Source organism: Anas acuta, chromosome 1 (genome assembly GCF_963932015.1).
Source record: "Anas acuta chromosome 1, bAnaAcu1.1, whole genome shotgun sequence".
NCBI classification, from domain to species: Eukaryota; Metazoa; Chordata; class Aves; order Anseriformes; family Anatidae; genus Anas; species Anas acuta.
In genome coordinates, this window is record NC_088979.1 from 134,984,465 (window position 1) to 135,003,060 (window position 18,596).

General features: G+C 41.5%; 1 protein-coding gene across 3 annotated transcripts in view; it reads left to right on the top strand.

The window, feature by feature from the left end:
* BORCS5 (BLOC-1 related complex subunit 5) overlaps positions 1-18,596 on the top strand; it is a 97,553-nt gene that overhangs the window by 53,746 nt on the left and 25,211 nt on the right. The window lies entirely within an intron of this gene.

Sequence of the window (18,596 nt, forward strand, 5' to 3'; positions counted from 1 at the left end):
AAGTGTTTGTTTTGTTCATAGGCATATCAATTCCTATATTGGAACAAGAGAAGTGAGAGTTGCACCGGGGAGTTATCTTGCTGGGAGGGCAGCTCTAGCAAATTCTGCAGCTGATCTGTCTGCTGAGACAAAACAGCCAGACTGCTGGAGAGGTGTTAGTAGGCCAAATACCACCACAATTAGATGGTTAATTGTAAGACAAGGTCATTGGGGTGTTTGTGTCCCTGTCAGGATTTCTGTGACCAAATGTCTCATCTCCAGATGCTAGAAATACTTTTGCAGGTGTCATAAATTACAGTAGGAAACAATTCAACCCCCAAATGAGCACAGCTGTGAATATCACCTGAGCTTCCTATGGAGATAGGCATCAAGCAACCATTGTTTCATGTCTGGTACAGTAAAGCAACCACCAATGCAGTAGCATTGGATGTGTTTCTATAACTTCAAAAAATTCTCCTCTTTCCTCTCCACCCCAGCTGTGACCACTGAATTAAATTGTTTCAGTGTAAATGCTGTCATGAATTTGGTGCTAAAATTCTACTTTGTGTATTCTGGAAAACCACTCTTCTCTTTGCTTGCTATTTAAGGCTGGTATGTGTTGTTTATGTGTAGCTCTTTTTATGCATGCTTTCCTGGAGTGATGTTATGTGTTCAGTTACAGATTGGCAGTGTCGTTTTGACGTGAAACCTTGGTGCATCTTGATGTCTGTTCAGTCATGAAAAGACATAGGGCAACGCTGAGGGCAATCTGTTGCAGTAGTGCTGTGGTATTTATTAGTCATTCAAGGCAAGGGGAGAATTTCCATTCATTTAGATGGCTCTCTTACTGGCACCCTCTCTTTTCAATGAGTAGCACATGAATTCATCTACTAGACCTTTCTTTGCAAGGTATGCATTTGCCAGCTGAGCTAATGACTTTGTTTTAACTTCCTATTAACATTTTGACGTTTTGAGAGAATTGTTACATAAAGCGCAAGCAAGACCTAGATCTTCCCAAACATCCTTTTAAAAGATAAGCATCCTTCAATTAGAAACTCTGATTTAAAATGTGTTACTTGCTGTTAAAAGTGTATTTGAGAGCATGTATGGGATGCCTTTGTGGTTTCTTTAAGAATGTGATTCCTGCCTGACCTTGATTACAGCTGTTACCTGTGCTCTATGCCTGCTCATTGAGGACGCTAAAATAGTGATGAACTTCAAAGGGAGCAGGCAAGGCTTTTAAAAAATGGGGCTATGACTTGAGGAAATGTCTTGTTTGTTGACATTTTCTATCTGTAATAGAAAACAGTAGTAAGAAAGCATAAAAACCAGAATTCCACAAGTGATGTTTGCTGCTTTGTAAGAGCACATTGCAGGTTGTCCTGTGGCAGCAGGTCTCGCTGACGTTTGTGAGTTTGCAGGAGCAGCTGGAGCCAGGTGATATTAGCTGCACCCACTGGGAAGCAGAGAGGTTGAAAAATGAAAGGGTAGGTTGTCTGACCTGTAGGGATTCCTATGCTTTGTTTTAAGGAAAGTCATGATCTTTCTATCTTCTAGTGGACTTTTCTAAGCAATGGTGGCAGGGAGTAATTTTTTGTTGAGATTTTTGTCAGTATTTCTAAAGCTCTAGCACAGTTGGTATGTGTTAATGATGACGTTTGAAAGTAATTTTTTCTTCACTTGCTTTCTGAAGGTAATTGACCTTCGTTCTGTCACATATAAGCTAGAAGGATGTTATTTTTACAAGCTGTTCTGAACAGCTGCAACCTTTTCATGAACACTAGAGGTGGTTTTAGGGCTAGTTTCCTAGAAAAGTGGGAGTCTGTAGGTTGATGCTACCAGAACATCTCTTTCCAATTACAACAGACTTTTTTTCCTTCTGGAAAGCTCTGTAAATTGATTTTTCTTCCTCCCTGTTGACCTGAGGAAGAGCATAGTTGCACATGTAGATGCAGTATATCCATCCTCGTGTAAGCTGCAAGTAAGTTTCTGTAGGTCTCTCCCTCATCAGCAGAGTTGCAGGTAGTGCCATCACAGGCTAAAAAGTGGCTCTTTTCTTGCTTCCTTCACTGCTTGGCATTTCAGGGCTATGAGCTGATCCTTCCTGGACTCTTACTCAACCCTTCTGTTTTTGCAGTCTTCTCTCCTTGTTCTAACAGTTCATCCACAACTTCCTCATTAGTGGAGCAAACAATTATGAATTCTGTTCAGTATTTTTTGCCTAAAGACACAGGTTGATCTACTTTTGGTAAATGTCAACCTGAGTAAAATGACAGGAGAGTGGGAGATGAAAACGATCATCTGCCTTCTTTTGCTTCAGAAAGCTGGCTGCTTTTGAGGAGAGGTCAGAAGAAAGAGGGAGGGGAAAAGACGAAAAAAATCTGAGGTGCTTTATCAGACGAGGGTGAGTGCCAGAAGTGTAAGACAGCATAGATGCCAAATTTAAGCAAATATTGCTGAGTCTTCATGGATGCTGTTGCTGCACTGAGAGGATACACTGCGCTTGTTCACAAACTTTTGAGCATGCTAAGGAAGACTAACCTGTTCACAAAGGAGAAGACAAACGTCAAAAATCCATAGTCCCAAACTTCTAAATTGTTTTTTTGCATGTACTTTGTTCCCATTTTGTACACTTTTTTTTTTTTTGGTTCTCCACAGTATCGGCTTTTTATTGTTTGTGGAGAGACAAACAGACTCTTGTTCCAGAGTACGGGGGGGGGGGGGAGGAGGGAAGAAACGTGTAAGCACAGTGGAATGTCCTTTTTACTGTCTCTCTCTGGCTCCAGGTCTAAGACATGTGGGGATTTTAACATATAAGGAGCAGCGAAGTGTCAGAAAACAAGCGACAATGAAAACAAAATGCAGCCAGTAACCTTGGGGCTCTGAAACTGAGCAAATGTTTATCAGAGTAAGATTCTGCTGGACATCATTGAATAAGAATGAGTTGATGTCACACTTGGCAAGAGCGGGAGCTTGTTTTTTTCCACGCAAACAGCACAACATGGCAAGGGGAAAGGAGAGGGAAGAGTGGGAAGGAGGGGAGGGGGAAGAAGGAGAGAGCTGTTTGCTATATATCGAACGAATTAAAATACATAAAGGCATGGTTTGTTTTGTTGGAAGGAGTCTCAGTGCTAGGACATAAATAGACAAAGGTTAAGGATGCTTCAGGGCTCCTCCTACACTGCAGCTCTGAAGAGCTGCATGCAGATTCCTGACAGCCATTGCGTAATTTGCTTTGACTTGCTCCCAGTAGAGAGTGTACTGTGGGCTCATTCCTGTGGTCCTTATTCAACAAAACCTCATTTGGCTTTAATGGGAATTTCTACTTGAATAAAGAAGTTCAGCTTTTGTGACCTCTGGTAGTTTCAGTGCCTAGCCAATGAATAGGAGGATCTCCCCTCGCCCTCAGCCCCTGCGTACTCTGCTTTTAAAGCTTCATGGTATTGTGTACTTCAACTAATGCAAAATGCTAACTGCAGAAAGAGACTTGCCTCAGGCAGGCAACGGAGTAGCAAAAGCTGCTTTCTAACAGGTAGCATCTGAAGCTCTGAAGCAACTACCATTACCCAAATTTAGAAGTGAGCAGTGTTAGAAAGCACCTCAGAAAACGTGCAGATAAAATGAAGGAGTGCTGTGATAGAGCAGATTTTTCTAATGAATTCTGGGAGCCCACTCCTACAAACAAATGAAAGCATAGGAAATGGCTAACAGTTTCTGATCAAGAGCTGTCTGTACAGGAGCGACCACCTGGCTGTCAGCTCCTGTGCAAACGGAGAGCACAGAAGTGACACCGCTTCTTTTATTTTTTTTAAATGTATAACTGGTCTTATATATATGTGTATATATATAATGTGTATATATATATATATGTATATGTGTATTATGTATGCTTTCTGTAATAAATGTAGGAGTTGTAGGACGTTGCTCTGTTTGTGCTCGTGTGTTCTTGTTCAGAGCCACCCTTTGCAAAGTGGCACAAATTAAACCCTCTGGTCAAGAGCTCTCCTGTACTGGAATATGTGTTAGCCTGGGCATTATAACGGGGTGTGTGTGAGGGGGCATTTGTGTCCTGCCAGCCTCCCTTTCCTTATGCTCAGTGTGTACGTAAGCTGTTAAGAACAGCCTTCCTTACAGCTACCTAGGTATCTACAAGGTATTTCTTTGGTTAGCAAGCGCGTGTGGAAAACTGGGCCGTTATTTTTCATAACATAAAGACAATTAAACACTGGACTGTTGTGGGGGCAGCCAGCACGAACTTTACAAATCAATTTGAAAACGTAACTTACATCCAGTGGGCTCTCGTGGCGAGGCTTTTAGAGTCACTGTTTGGGGGAAGGAGGCAAAGCTTTTTAAATTTGACCCGTTGGGTACGTGATTCCTTCAGGTGTACGTGACTCTGAGGAAGCTTTTGATTTGATGACTTCCTGCTAGGCCACATTATCTCATTCAAAAAAATCTTGCTAATGTGGCGTAGATTGAATAGATTTGAGTGTTCTCATCTGTTGAATGACCTTACTAGACATATGCACGCTTCTGACCTCTCTGACAATGACTCAGCTCTGGGTATGAGCAAAGAGCAGCGCATCTGACTTCGAGGCAGACTGGACAAAGAAAAGCTGTTGTGTCTGTGCTGGAGCCATTTAGGAGTGCAGGCAGCATAGCAGGGAAGGGGGAACAGTTGGGTTTGCGGAAAGCTACCCGAATCAAATGAATCCTTTAACTGCTGCTGCAAGCGCAGTCCTCTCCCAAAACAAAGTCAGAAGAAGAATTAAAAATAATTGTGTATTTATTAACTAGAGAGTTGAATGAAAACATTTAAGGTACTAATTTAAGGTACTAATGTACCTCAGGACTTTCTCTTTTCTAAGAGAGTCTTAAGAATTCACCATACTGGACTTTAAAGCTGCAGCATGGTCCAAATTTTTTGTACCTTACTTTTAGGGCAGTTGAGGAGTTAGATGCTGGTGTATGTTACTAATACATCTTCTGTAGAGTTAGTTTTCCTATTGTCTTTCTCCCCCGGTCCAAGAAGAGATGTGTATGCGTTTGCATTGCCGTGGCTTGTTCTCATAATCCTTTTAAACTATTATGTTAGAATGGAGATGTGGATTCAGCATGCTGCTATGCATTTATCTTTGTGAAAACAAATACACTGTATTGGAACAAGAAATGGTGGGGCTCTTCTGTCATCGCCTCTGTGGTTATATTCGAAGATGATCAAAATTCTTCTACAATTTCTCTAAAAACAATAATAATTAAAAAAAAAAAGTCTGATCCCTTTCTGTATCCCTTTTCTCAACTCCATCTCTGAGCGTGGTTTTATACGGTTTGCAAAAGCAGTGCTGGGATCATTGCAAAAGTGGGTATATATTTGTGTAGGACCTATACCAAAACAGCGCCTGAAACAGCTACTTTCTATTAACAGTCACAGCTCTGTGCAGCTGTGCTGATACTACCAGTGAGGGTAACATGAACAGATATTAAACATGCACGGTTTCTTAGTTTCATAACAAATCTCTAAGAAAGTGTAAATGGCAAAATTGAAAACCTAGTGTCAAAATCAAATTGCAATTGCTGTGAATCAGTGTTAGATGTGGTAATTAGAAGTCTGGATTTATTGTTCTTATGACTTGGGTATTTTGCTGGGCTCAGTATTTTGTTGGAGTGTTTCCTGAAAATGCAGCTGAAGCCACTGAGTCTATGGACTACACAGGAAGAAGATGCTGCAGGGTAAGGAGTTAGTGTAGGTGAGCTGTTCTGCAGCGTCCACCCCTTGTGTAGAGGTGATGGTGAAGTGAGGAAGCTTAGCTCTCTGCTTGGGACCAGAAAGCCACTCTACCTTCCATTCCCAAAAGGAGGTAGCCTGCATTTGTGGATTGGTGCCACAGAGCTGCTAACTTCTTGATGCACCAAGGCTCCAAGTTGCACTGAAAGATCCCTGGAGAGGAGCTGGTAGCAGAAAGACATCGCAGCCACAAGCCTCAGAAAGGAAGGCTGGGGTCAGAGCAGGACACAGTCCTTTGGTAAGGTGGTGGGTGGGAGAGCACTCCAAAGGGGGCACCCCTTTTGGTGTCTACTCCTTGTTAATTTTCAGGCTGCTTGAGTGCTCTGAGCTGTGGAGCTGCCTCACCCTGCAAATGCTAGTGCAGATGGGTCAGTTGAGCCTGTTCCTGCTTAAACTGCAGTGGTAAATGGCCGTGGAGCAGCAGTTCTGGCTGTTAGTGCAGTGCTAAGCGACCCCTTGTAAGCATCAGAGCTTTACCCTTCCTTAAGTCCTGAGCAATCTGTAAGGCAAAACCTCTTAGGTGCTGTGTCACTGGAATTTTGTGGTTCTATAATTTGCAGGAATGTTATAGCTATTAAGAGCTTTAAAGATGCCAAAAGGAGTGAAAAAAGGCTCTTTCTCACTTCTGTCACTTTAAAAATGGGAATAAACACTGATAAGCATCTGGGGGGCACTAATTTTCATTTGTTTTCCTGGATAATCTCAAAAACCTAATTTGGAATCAGTTCTGCCTTTTTTTTTTCTCTCCCTATTTTTGTAACAAAGAAGAATATTTGCCTGGCAACAAATCTCTTTGGCTTCAGAGCTCATCCCTTCCTGCTATTTTATTTCTTATCTGAAGTCAGAGCCTTCTGCAGAGAATGTAAGAATTAGTTGCTGTCAGTGTTGCAAACGAAGCGGTAGTTTCAGATCGTGAAGAGTGAGAGAAGAAATGGTGCTTTATATGAAAGTGTAAATCTACATATTAATAAAGAATAATAGCTTTTTTTTAAAAAAAAAAAAAAAAAAGTTAAGGTAATATATTGCTGTTTTCTTTTATTCTGGTGCTCTGGCACAGGCCACAGATTTACCCGTGGATGCTGTACTCCTTGCACCCTGCAGTCCCATTGTGGCTGCCTCTCCAGGCATGCTCCTGGGGGCCTGGGGAAGGCCAGGGAGCGGTGGAGGACAGAGCGGCAAAATTGCTTTATTGAGGTGGAGCCACTGGGAAGGAGATGAAATGCAGCCTTTGGATTGTATTGGAAAAACACCCCCCCTTTTCTCCTGCTTAAAGGAATTTGGGGCTGCACTTTATTTAAAGAAATACCTGTTCAGATAGTTGGTGTGCTTTAATGCACCACACGGTCCTTTTCCAGCTCGAGCTGAACATCTGGCTCACAGCTCAACATTTTCAATCCATCCTTTTTATGCGAGTTCTCGTCTTTAACCTGAAAGACAGCTCAGCCAGTAGGATTTCTCCAGCAGGTGTTCTGGTGCCCTTGTGTCTCTGAGGGATAGAACAGGTCAGTGTTTCCCCAGGGGGCAGAAGGCGATGTTATAAATGAAGTCTCAACTCAATCTGAATTTAGTAATATTTATGAAAGGAATATTTATAAAAGGCAAGTAAACAGCGCTGGGTGTGCGGGGAGTCTACACTCCACCAACAAGCACACACAAACATCAAACATTCTAAATAAATCAATATATAATCAAACATTCTAAATATATAGAACATTGCTTTTACATACTAAACCTGAGTATGCCTATAATATATATAATCAGAGAAGGTAACAAACAATCCTTTAAGTTCCATGACTTAACGGTCTCAATTTTCCATTCCTTTTGAACAATAAGTCTTGCTTTAAGTTGTCAAGCAACTCGGCCTTCGGGCCTTATGTATCCTCTTCTTCCCGGATCGAAGAAAAGCATATCCATCTCCTCTTCAAGGCCTATAGGCCTGGGTCAAAAGGCAAGTCCAGGTCAGCAGGGGGCGTAACAGCAAAAGCCTTCGATGGCTGTAGCAGCAGAGGGGCCCATGGCGTAGCAGTCGGATCAGTAAAGGAGCCCGCAGCTCCCTCACTATCTGGCAAGCCACACGTTTCTGACTGTGGTCCCACAGGGCTCTTTAAGGCCTCAGAGACTGCTCGCCAGGTGCCAAGCAATCCCACTGCAACCTTGTCATTTTTAGTTGCAGAGTCCCACACCTTGACCTCAACTTGGTCCTGTATTTCAGGATCATAAACTGTCTGATTGTTAATAAGGAGAATAAGCTGTAAGGTTACCAGGACAGCCTTTGTTTCTAAGGATGTATGATTCCCCATAATGCGCAACTGCTTACCAGCAAGAGGCAGTTGTGTGCACAGGTCCGCTTCTCTCAGCTTGAGCTTCTTCCCAGCTCCAGTGCACCTGTTTCCAGCGACTTTCAGTACAAGCTTCTTTGAGTGGTTTGCTGAGTTTGGCCAAACCTGTCTTCATGAAGCGATCAATATGCCTGTTCCCGTCCTGGTCTCCGTTCTGCTAGCCTGTTCCTTTTCATTCCTTCTTTCTGCTTCTTTATTGATGACGTAACTTCATTATATCGTGTTGCCTTTTTATATAGAGGGCAGGCTCTTATACCCTTCTCCCCACAGCAGTTCTTTTCAAACAACTTTTCATTGGTCAAACAACTTTGCATATAATAACAACACCAAACACCCAGAAACTTCCATGTCTTAATGCCTTTCTTTACCGAAAGGGTTGTTAGACACTGCCCAGGCTGCCCAGGGAAGTGGTGGAGTCACCATCCCTGGAAGTCTTTAAAAGACATTTAGATGTAGAGCTTAGGGATATGGTTTAGTGGGGACTGTTAGCGTTAGGTCAGAGGTTGGACTCGATGATCTTGAGGTCTCTTCCAACCTAGAAATTCTGTGATTCTGTAATGGCTGGAGAACAAGAAACACGACACTGCATGGAGTCTCCTGAATCACCCTTCTTTGTTCCCTCTAAACTCTTTTACATTCCTGATGGCCTCATCCTTAAGAGTCTGATGTTATCATCAACGATGGGGCTTGCTGACCCCCCTGGCCACACTCCCACATCTCCCCCTTCTTTATTAGTTGATTTATTATCAACCATCTTCTCGACACAAATTACCACTCCATATATAACAGCAAGGTGCCCGTGGGTGGCTGCTGGGGAAGTCTTCTGTCAGTTGTCTTGTCTGGGGGCTCCGCATTGCCCAGGCCGCAGGCACGGAGTGGGGCAGGCCTGCCACAGTCCCCCCGCTGGGGACCGAGGATGTGTGCTGCTCCTCCGCTGTGCCAGGAGACCTGAGCTTGCTTCCTCAGGCACAAAGCGTGGTGGCTGAGCACCGTGGCTCTGTGATCCAATTCAGGCCCCTCATTAGTCATTGCAAAGGCTGCAGTGCCAGAGCCCGCGCCAAGATTTCAGGCTGGCTCTGTGCATGAGCAGAGTACCCAGTGGAGATGTGTTAATTGAAGTGCTCTTAAATTTCACTTAGAGTAAACCAAGTCAGAAGCCTGGCTTGGTTTCTGTTTTTTGTTGTTGTTGTTGTTTTTGTGTGTGTGCGTTTTTTTTTTTTGTTGTTGTTAGTTTTTTTTTTTTCTTTTTTAAAGCTATACCAGATAAAATGCTCAACAGTTGACTAACTGCATAGTGTCTTCGGTTTTATTTGGCTATTGTGCATATTTTCTAGTGCTAGAAGCAAAAGTTTTTGACAGATGTCCCCATGTACCCGTTACTTTGACTGGTCTTATTCTGACACTGTATGCATCTATAGATGCCAGCATGCCATGTTTTTTTCTCTTCCTTGTATGTGTCTTTGTGTAGTCAGAGGATGCTGAGAGTTAGTCTGCGCCTGGTCTGGCCTCATAATGCATGCCAGGCTCTGCCCCAGGCTCTGAACACCTGCCAACGGATACAAGGAAGGGCCCTGGCAAGGAGGGCTGGCAGTGCAACAAGACCCATGCCATTTTCAGTGGCAGAGAGTCCCAAGATCAGCTCAGGATTTAGGTCCATGACCATACTTGTTTCAGACAGGGGCAGTGCTCTTTTCCCAACTGCAGGAAGGTGTCCCAGCTACAAGGCATATAGAGGCTGCTAACTCTTGTGATAGCTCTTACCTTGAGGGAGGCATGAAGGAAGAGTGCCACTCCACCTACAAAGTATAAATTGAAAGATATCTATTGAGAAGTGCTATGGTGAGGAAGTGAAGCTTTGCTGTGCAATGACTGATACTTTCCAGGATAGATTTAGAAAGCAGATTTCGTGCTGTGCGTGAACACATCAGCAGACCGTGTATTAAAAGTAATAATAATTAAACAAAAAAATGTGTGGGGTGGTATGTTTTCACAGCTGCACTGTTTGAGGCTAGAGTTAAGCGAAGGGAGAAATGAATTGTTATATTCTGGGTATATCTAACCACAGAGGGAGTGACGTAGGTGCTTGGCAGAGCTGGAATGTGGAAGTTGTCAGCGCTGGCTCCAAGCGGCGTCTCCCCGGGTTTATGGCCATGATGGGATTCAAGTCATTGTCTCAGAGCGTGGGGAGCCAGGGTTCAAGGAGCTCCCAGGCTTGCTAACCGCGTGCCGTTACGTGCTGTGTGCGTAACTGATGGAGGCGGCACTCCTAGATTGCCATTACCTACGGGTTACTTGTGCCATCCTGTCCTTACAAGTGTCACTGTCAATATTCAACACTTTCTTAAGTAGCAGCTTATTTTAATAGTAAGGCAATGCTGTTTTGTAATGTTTTACTAAGGAGTTAATTTACCGAAGTGTAAACAGTCTACTGCAGAGGTGGTACCATTTTCAAGATTTTTTTTTTCTGTTGGGATTTTAAAACACTTCATGCTAGGGATTCCTTATTGTGCTTTGTCTTTCTTCAAGGCACTTTGCCACTTGACAGTATTTGACAGTAGATGATAAACATGCAAGTAATACAGAGCACAGCAGGCCACTTATTTCAGTGTAACTGCTGAATGTTTTAGGTGCCCTAATAAGTCACACAAAGCTGAGTGGTTAGTTTTTTAAACACCCTGTCAAAAGTAAATATTGCCTGTTGTCTCCTCCTTCCCTCCCCAATTCAACTTCTGAGTAATTTCAGTGTCCTCAGTTTAGCTGTTATAATTTCATGCCAGTTCCAGCTCCATGATGCCTTCTGGCCTTGGAAAACACCCTTATGTTGCAATACAATGCTGGGAACAGTGCTACTTGTTTAGATACTAATACTGCTGGGAAAAATGGCATCCATAGTATCCCTTGAGTTACTTCTAAAATCAATTCTGGTGGATGAGGGAGAAAAATAAAAACAGACTACTGAGAAAGAAAAGTACTTGAATGTGGTTGACGTGAATTGGGAAGACAGGAACTTGAATATTTAAGTACAGGTGGGAGAGAGAATAGAGAGGAAAGCAATGGTTTAGAGTTCGGCAGCAGGCGTGCACAGAGAAAATGTCAGATGATATGATCATTTAATAGGAAACAGCTCGCCCTGAATAATTTTGTTCTGTTTGGACAGTGGAGTTGCCAGGCTTAGAAGTTTGATCTGCTGAGGACAGCCAGGTTCCCAAAGTGATGCTTGCTTGCTTTGTACTCACTAAGAGGAATGCAGTGGGTAGAACCTTACCTTCTCTTACTCAGCTGGCCTTACTAGCAGATAACCACTTATCCTAATAAACTAGAGTCCAGGTAAGTTAGTTTCAAGAAGTGAGGAGTAATTACTTATCTTCTGTGAAGTGTATGCTGTATGAGCTATGTATGTGTGGGTTGTATCATTTAAGAAGTTTCATCAGTCCCAACTATACTCTGCTGCTCCCGAGTAATGCAGCCATTTGGAAGGTATGCTGGTAAAACCTTCAGAGAACATCTTTATATGGTCCCCAAGTCAGTCTTAAAAATACGGGGCTTACACAATAAAAGCTTCCAGATCATGTTACCACAGCACGTAGGAAAAAATGAGCTATCTAGTTTAAGAAATATCAGCCACAATAAAACCAGTATGTTGTGGATGCCCCATCCCTGGAGGTGTTCGACGCCAGGTTAGATGAGGCCTTGGCCAACCTGATCTAGTGCGTGGCATCCCTGCCTGTGGCAGGGGGGTTGGAGTTAGATCACAGAATCACAGAATCGTTAAGGTTGGAAAAGACCTCCAAGATCATCTGGTCCAACCATACCCCTACCAGCAATGTCACCCACTAAACCATGTCCCTAAGCACCACTTTAAGGTCCCTTCCAACCTGAGCCGTTCGATGAAATGGCAGCCCATGTTGCCAGCAAAATGGATGAGTGATTAATTGGGTCGCACGTGAGAAAAGAAGATAAAGTGGAAAACGCCAACTCATCAGCATTTACAAGTCACTCTTCTTTGGTATGTTTTTCTGAATGCACATAATAGACAGAAATTCCTGTTCCTAATACCTGTGGCCAGAAACTACCAACAGTATATTTTGGATAGTTCTTCTTTAGTGTATATTTCAGTTAGAGCTCTTGGAAAAATGAGCAAAGGTTATGACATGTCCATAACTCTTGGCCATGACATTATTTTTACTTGGCAATGTGCCATGGCTCAAGCCCTTAAGATTTTGGGGCTGCAGTTGTAGTTGAGAGTATGGTGTTTGTTGTGATAGTACACAAAAGATAGGACAGATGTTAAAAGTACTACTACATACCAAATAGAAACTGTGCCTTTCATGTGTATAAATGGTGGTTATACCACAGTCAGTGCTATGTTTTGCTTGCAGTTATAAATCATCAATGAAAACTTTTATCAGCAGATCCTATTACATATTTAAAAGGATCTCTTTCAATCTCTAAAGATTTCTCTACCACCTTTAAAACAGTTTTCTTCATCTCTGGAAAACAGAAGTGGAGTCTTGGACTCAGTGCCTCTGCAAGTCAATGGCCTGTTCATCAGTCTTGCTCTATGCCACGTTTTGGCGATAAATTGCAGTTGTGATAGTTTCAAATTGACATTTGAATTGAAGAAGGTGCCCAGAAATTTGGAGGAAAGCAACAGACAGCAGTATCAGTTAACCTAATAAAATATATCACTCATTGAAGAGCCATATCTCATTTGTTGACACGTTGTAATCTGATTGTATAAACCTGAAGGGGCTGGTCATTTTGCTTCAAGTAGTCTTTCCTGTAACGTGGTCTCAGGCACAAGGCATGTGAATAAGTTACCGTGGAGAAAACCAGGTTGTGAACTCAGACTTGCAGCTCTTAGGCTATAGTGTAGGAACTGTCTGCGTGTGTGCTTTTGCATCTTGGTAAAAGCAGCACAGTGTACTTGGCCCCCACTGAATTTACTTGGGGTTTGGGTGTGTACACAGGCTGGTTATTGTGGAATAGCAGATGTGCCACAGCTTCACATGGGTGCCCTTGTACTTACAGGTGACTTCAGATGTCTCCTTTCCTCTATAGACCACTCAACACTGTGTTCTTTTATTTTTATTTTTCTTGTTAGTATGTGTGGATAAAATTCCATACACTTTTACCTAAAAGAAAATAAAGGTTAGCCTCAAGGAACTATCTTACTACTGACAATAGAATCAGTTAGATGACTTTTAGTTTTCTGGTTTTTGTTGTTAATTTGTTCGTATTTATTTAAGAGAAATTGAGTGTATTTGCTCCTATTTACCCTCTTCTCTTCCATCTACAGTCTAGAAAATTTTGTGTCTGCTAGCAAATGTCAACCAAATTTTACAGTGGAGAGAGTTAGGAAAGCTAGTTAAAGTCCTGTTATTTTAAGGAAGAGAGGTGGACAGGTAAAGTTGAGACCCTTCAAAGGCTTTGCATGCAGAAAAAATTGAAGTAGCAGCTTGCTGTTGCTCACACAGACAGATCTCCCTCTGTCCTTTGCTTTTCTCTCTACTGCATCTCCAGATACTAGCTGTAGTTTTTGAGCTCCTGGTAAGCTGAATCCTTCTGCAACCCTAAAGAAAGGAAAAAAACAAAAAACAAAAAACAACAAGCCACTGGGTTTGTCCTCTGCTGTTTTAGCAAAGTGAATCGTTCTCTGTGCAGTAACTGCACATCAGTGCTTGCTTGTGGTGTGCATGAGGCATGTGAGGTGGGGAAGAAGGGAGCTGGACCTTCCCTTTAGCAGAGCGTGTACATGGGGGTCAGGAGAGAAGAATACCTTAATTTGGCTCTGGTTGTATCATGAACCTTTATTAGATGTCTGAGAATCTGTGTGGGAGAGACTGCACAAATGTGTTTGACACTGACAGTTCCACAGGAAAACTGGCTTTGCTGCTTCCTGAGCTGCTGGAGTCTGTTACTTGAGAGTGAGAGAAGGGGAGGGATGTTCTGCTGGTGAAGTCATCAGGCTGGGGGACAGCAGCTTCCATGTGGTCTCGGATAAATCACTTAATCTCTTGGTGCCTCCATTCCTCATCTTGTAAAATGACGTTACTCTTCTGCCCTTTGTATATGTATCGTGTTTGGGATAAGGTCAGCTGTAGCCTGCCGATATCATGTGCTTACATTATCAAATGATGGTAGGTCTTAGGTCTGTCTTGATGTGTTTACAAAAAAAAAATAAATTTTAAAAGTTGCTCTAGAGTAAGTGAGTACAGTTTATTGCATGACACAGAACCACTATCTCTCTCTTTCCTGTGAATTATCCCATCTCTTTTCCTAATCTTTCGCTTATAATTATCCTTTTGGGCCTGTGGCAGGAAGTGGACCATACAATATTGCAAATGCTTAGTCAAAAACACTCTCTTACATATCACTTCTGTGATCCAGAAGCTTTAAAAAAAATAAAAAATCTGTATCTTGGCTGCTTTTATGTGACATAGTGCAGCGGTGTGCTTTTCTCCAGAGTACATTGTGTACCTTTTTCCCTACCTGAAGCTTCAAAACAAGGGTATTAGTAGACATGCTGCTGGTTTTCTGGTAACCAATAGCAACTTTTCCAAGGCTTATCACGTAGCAATCTCATACTTAAAAGGAGGCATATCTAAATAACTGCAGACAGAAACTTTAGTGCACACAGACCGGACGCTGTTTTCCCCTTGGGCATACAGATTCCTAACAGGCCACGTGAGGAAGCATTTCTGATTTGTTTGTGGTTTTCCTCTTTTCAAATAGGAATTTCAATACAGAAAACTTTTGCATCAATGAAACGTTTCTGTTTTGCAGCAGTCTTCAAATTCCTAGTCATGATCAGGCTCCATCGCACTCACTGCTTTCCAGATCATACAAAGTATGGAGTGAAAGTGGTTGCTTTAGAGATGTTGGAAGCTTAAGTGGTGCAAAAAATTATGAGTGCCTTAGTGATTACGTATAACCATTATAACCATCCCTATTTGACAGGAGAAAGTTTTAATGGTGTACAGAAATTTTTGTCGGATCTAAGCCTTAATAAAAATGAGGCTCAAAAGTAAAGCAGAAATATCATAAACAGATTGTCTTAGTGCATTTAATAATAGTAATAACAAAAAACTCTCAATCACAATTTCTCCTAATGTAAGATCTGTGCCTCTAATAGGTATAAAACCATAAGAGATTGGATTTTTTGTTCTTTAAAACTACACTTTTAAAGAAACTTTAATGTCTTTGATCTTCTTAATTTTATTTTATTTTTTAAAGGTAAATGATGAAGGAGTAAAAGCAGTGGTGATTTTTATATCTTAATGAGTATTATCTTACAACTAATAGCTTGTGGTGTTAGGAAACTGAGGCACAATATTCATACTGAGAGAGTATTTGGATTCTTTGGTCAGAAAAGTTGCCTGTTAAATGATGTGACAAGACAAGAGTCTTCAGCCCATCTGTCACCCATGCAGAAGTAACAGATCACATGGTATGAACTCCAAAATAGAGGAGAAATTGCTGTTACAGCCAACATTCCTTGCCACAATACAAATATGTTCTTTGCTCACATAATAGCTATTCAGTTTGCCTACAGTCATTGTGTTTCCCTATTAAAGTTCAAAGGAATTGAAAATACACAGGCAACAAAGCTGGATTTTGTCTTTGAGTAAATACATATTTTATTACAAGGTGTTTTATCAGTGTGATTTTAGAAAATAAACTGATTTGTAAAAAAGATAATGTGGTCATCTACAGTTGAGGTTAAAATTTTCTCAGTGACTAACTGTAATTTTGGTTATATTTTTGGCAGTTGCCTTTCGTCATATTTGACCTCTACTAATTCTATGGCGTATGCCCTTTTCTTAAGGGCAGCCTGGCTTTCCATCTCTGAGTGTATAATTTTTGATGTATACTAACAGAATTATCAGGGGGAAAAAAAAAGGCTTTGCTGAAAATGTAGTCTTTTGTTAGTCTTCAAGAATGAGAGGAGGAAGTACATAATGACAATTCAAAGCATTTGTTCAATAAGAGCCATATAAATCTGCTTACTTTGTATGTTTGGATGTATTTCGATGCCTTTTATTCTGCTGCACACACACGTGCAATTGTTTCTTTTCCGTATGTCATATTAAAGTCCTCTTGCATGGGGAAATGAGCTCTCTATCTCAGCTAATAGCAAATTGTTGCCTCCAAACTTGTGCAAGCAGTAATGGTCAAGAAAGAATGCTCAGTCTATGGGGTCTCATCTATTTCTTGTGTGGATTTTTTTTTTTTTTGGTACTCTAGGATACGTGAAGGTGCTCACAAAACAGCCTCCCCAAAAATAGCAATGAGGAAGGCAACTGTATGATGTTGTCATAGTTAAACTGTGGCTACTGAGGGCAGACTTCATTTATGAGAGTAGCCAGACTGGGTAGCTTTACCCAAGAGCATTACAAGTGCTTGATGAGGGAAATTGTCGGTCTGATCATTTTTAAATAATCTTGTAACACTGGAAAATTCCTGCAGACCTGAAAAACACCACTTTTTAAGCTAAAACTAATGCTGTCTTTTAAAGAGGGTGTGTGAAATGACCCAGCACTATTTTGTTGGTAGCAACCAGAGCCTCCTCAAATTCATTGAGGAATGGAAGAGCTGAGGAAGTTTTACTGTCTTGGGTTAAATATATGACGAGGAGTTTCATTAAGAAAAGAGGGTGGTAAGGAGGAGGAATTAGGAACAGCTGAAAAGAAGTAAGTTGCAGGCAGCAAAGGTGATTTTGAAAGGGGTGGGAGGGATTGCCTTGTTGAAGGAGTGTGAAAAGAGCTGTAGGCAAAAAGATATTTCAAAAAAAAATTAAAGGCAAAAGGAAATCTTGGATAGGTGAGCAGAAGTTTACAAACTCGAGCAGTTTAAATAAGAAATTGTTAAATAAGAAATACCAGAAGAGAAATTCCTTAAGAACAGCTAATAACGTATGCTTATGAAAGCTTCTTAGATTCTTTGGAAGCTTTCTGAAGAGTCTGTGGGATTGTCAGAGAAAAATTTGAGAAAAGCAAAATCAATTAGTTGAATCAGCATTCATTACAAAAGTACATCATTCTTTACAAGGCTGAATGAGAAGTATTCACAGCAGAGGTTTTACAAAAAAAAATGGTAATGTACACAGTAATAAACCTTCAGAAAGAGGTACCAGAACTGGGAGCCCCTCTATAAAGTTGACAAGCTATTGCTAATCACAGTGTGTAATCTATTGCTTCATTTAACCTTGCTCACAGGAGAAAAGGTACGCTGTAATGCAAGCCCTTAAAAAGGGTGTTGCTGAATAGTCAGTCCAGCAAAGGGGTAGCAATTACAGAAGCAACTGGATTTTTAGACTTGTAAACACCGTGCATCGGAGAAGAATTGACTTGGCTTTAAAAGAGGGGAGTCAGGCCTCAGGGTGCAGGGTTCTTTGAGCGAGTTAGAGAAATAATCAGAGAAATTAAGTCTTCTGTAGGAGAGGAGACTTAACTGTGGGTTTTTAATCTGGGAAACACAATGGAAAAAAGTACACTCCACTCTAGATTGCTGCTGTTGCACAGAAATTTAAGTGTCAGAGCTTCACAGACCACAGTATTACAAATTTCTGAGAAAAAATAACTTGGAGGTAGGATGATTGTGCTAGAGGACGAAGCAGAGATGAAGACCTTCTTTTCTAAATGTCCACTGTTGTGAAATGTTGGGAGTACTATTCTGGTCAAGGTAAACTTCTGGTATTAAACAAGTGGTTACCATAGAAGTCTTCTCTTCCATTCCACAGAAGGGTTGATTACTTGAATGACCATAACCCTTCTGGCCTCTAAATAGGTAAGAAGACCACAGTGTCCTGTGCTCTGTTGCCTGTGATAAATAAATTAACAACATCGGACCTTTTATTTTCTTTCTGTGATGTCTGCCATTACTGCTTGAAAGGGTACTACATAAGTCACAAAGAAGTAATAATATGTTTCAAGTTGGAAAGCACTCCCATTGTTGTTAGGATTGTCCCTAAAAGCAGCAGAACACAACTGTGGTTGGTAACTGGGCTCTGTACGTATGTAGAGTCAGTATACCATGTAAAGCATTTTCTCAGAAACTTTTCTAGTCATAAAAATGCTTTTTAAACTAACAGCTTTCTTCTGCTCAGTAGGATGTGATTTGTTGGAAGTGTACATTGACCTGGAACCAACGAGGAGATGACTAAGTAGGAGGAAAATGGTTTTAACATGCCTCTGCTTTGCCAAGGAATATGGAAACAATAACAGATTTGTCAAGTCCATGGGTCAGCCAGCCTTGTAGTGATATATGATATTTTTCTATGCACGACATACTTGGTGTGCTTTTCTTTTTCTCCCTAAAGCACCATTTAGGAGCTGAAATGTGAATCTCTGTCTGTTTGTCCCATTGCTTATTATCACCTTCATGGGTACACTGTTTGTTCATTGGATGTATCCAGAGCAAGCAGCAGATCCTGACTTCTCTTCATCATGGCAGGCACGTAATGTGGTCTGTCGTCTTATTCATTTTACAGT